This window comes from Solanum tuberosum, unplaced genomic scaffold (genome assembly GCF_000226075.1).
Source record: "Solanum tuberosum cultivar DM 1-3 516 R44 unplaced genomic scaffold, SolTub_3.0 scf00243, whole genome shotgun sequence".
Lineage (NCBI taxonomy): Eukaryota > Viridiplantae > Streptophyta > Magnoliopsida > Solanales > Solanaceae > Solanum > Solanum tuberosum.
In genome coordinates this window covers 17,885-20,502 of record NW_006239166.1, presented here as the reverse complement: position 1 = coordinate 20,502, position 2,618 = coordinate 17,885, and positions in this window count along the sequence as shown.

The window sequence follows — 2,618 nt, the reverse complement described above, 5'->3', positions numbered from 1 at the left end:
TCCTTTGTTAATCTCCTTCATGCTTTTTGTACCTCTCTTCCTCAAAATTTGATTACGAGATTCAAAGATTCACCAAAAAACAAAGTTACAAAAACATAACTTACAAAATCAACCAAATTTATCTAAATTTCATCCTTATACACAACCAATATCACATCACATATCCCAACAACCAACTGGAACCCATGGATCACAAGCACATGCCACAAGCAATAACTGGAATCTTTAGTATCAAACTCAAACTCTCGCTATGGTGATACAAAATTGAGAGAAGATTTTCTCACAATAAGATGTTAGCACGGGTGCTGAACGTGGGACTATTAGTCCCATGAACTTTAACAAACCACTTCAAGAAATATATTTACCTCAACCCACTATAGCAAAATAGGCATTAGTGGCAATAGATTTTTCTTTTAGCAAAAATATTTTGTGTCGTAAAAACATTTAGTCACAATTAAGTTAATGTTATTGTATTCAGTATGCTAAATGCAATAATATTATAAATATCTTTATTTTATTATTGACACTAAATATAATAAAGTGGTACTTATATTGTTACTGCTAAATAATTATCGCAAAATTTATTATTTGCTGTAGTGACCACCTGCAGTCCCTTATTTAGTTGAATCGAATGATCTCTTCACAAGGTTGAATGGTAGGAACCAACCACCAGAACTTGACAATTACATTGTACTAAATTTGAATGAGTCTCCTATGAACTTCAACAAACCACTTCAAGAAGAATACTTACCTCAACCACCTACAGTATCTTCTTTGGTTCCACCGAATGATTTCTTTGCAGGTTGAACGGGTAGAACCAACACATAGAACTCGACAATTTCAATGTACTAAATTCAAATGAGTTCCTATGAACTTCAACGAACCACTTCAAGAAGAATACTTACCTCAACCACCTACAATACCTTCTTTAATTCAACCGGTATGATTTCTTCTCACAGGGTTAAATGGTTGGAACCAAGATCTGGAACTTGACCATTTTGATGTACTAAATTCAAAAAGTTCCCTATGAAATTTAATGAACCACTTCAAGAAGCATACTTATCTCAACAACCTACAATACCTTCTTTAGTTCCACTAAATGATCTCTTCACATGGTTGAAGGACACTTACGGATAAGTTTGGAGAGAATTATGGTATAAATATGAACGCGATTAAAACATATATCTTTCAAACAAGGAAACCGACTTAAATAGTCCTCATTAATAGTGCAACATTTTAAATGCAGAATGGTTAATAATCTCGATTCAAGATTTACGAACGAAAAATAAATAATACTAGAATTTGGTACAAGCAAATAAAACTCTGTTAAATTAGTATTGTCAGTAGCAAATTTGACAACAGGGTGAAATTTAAATAAGTTTCTACAAGATTGAGCACATGAATTTCTGCTTGCACATTGTATTTATACAAATTTGTGATCGTTCAATGATTTTATCATCCGATACCGCTTTTTTGAAACCAAACAAGTTGTCGTTCTCTATTTCAGATTTAGAAAAGAAAGGATTTCCGAGAAGAGATCATTCGATAATGCGGAAAATATTCCTTTAGACACCATAGATTTGTTACAAAATTATGTTGAGGGCTTTGGCGTACATCTCTATATAAGGATAATCAACTAAGTAGAAGAAGGTTTTCTAAACCCTAAGCTCTAATTATTTAGGGTTGTTCAAAACCAAACCGAAACCGATAATCCAAACCAAAAAAAAGTCATTGGTTCATTGGTAATGGATTATTGGTTTAACAGTTTTGATTTTTTTTTATTATCGAGTTATCGGTTCTTAATGGTTTGAGGTTTTTTCTTATCGGGTTAACTGATAACCCGATAGTAAATTAATAAATTAAATTTATACCATTTGGTATATAAAAACCTTGACTTAGAATTTAGTTTCATATTTTATTTCTGACCCTCTCAAACTTTCGGTTATTCTACAATGTGTTAGTGTTGTTTTTTAGCAAGATACAATTTATCAACTCATGTGCATGGTTTATTTGGTTTGTCATCATGTTTCTAAGTGATTTTCAATTATTTATTTTTTGTGTCAAATCTTAACGGTTAAACCGATAATGATCAATAACCAATAAATCGATAAGCCAATATCTTAATGGTTCTTAACGGTTTAGGATGGCTACAAACCGATAATCGATTAGTTGAACCGATAAACTTCAAAATCGAACCAACCGATACGCAACCTTACTCTAATTACCTTATTCTACCAGGACATTGATTTAAATTAAAATACCTGTGAACTATGAGAAAAGGTTAGAAAAATATCTTGTTTTCACTTATTTTGCTAAAAATATCTTTATATTCATCTTTTTGGTCAACTTATACCCTTCTTAAACTAAGACAGAAATTTTAGAGTCACACTCTATTTACGTGGAGGCACAAATATATATATATAATATATACAATTACTAGTTTATTGTGCGTTAGTGGTTTGTTTGTTGTTAGTGTTTAGGAGTTAAATACGTTATTTTTTGGTCTTTAGGCTACAAGATTAGTAGAGTTGTTTAGATCAGAAAAATTAGGAGTAATTGATGTTTTCTGTTATTAATATAACTTTTATCTATTTAAGAACTTGTAATTGAGAAATATA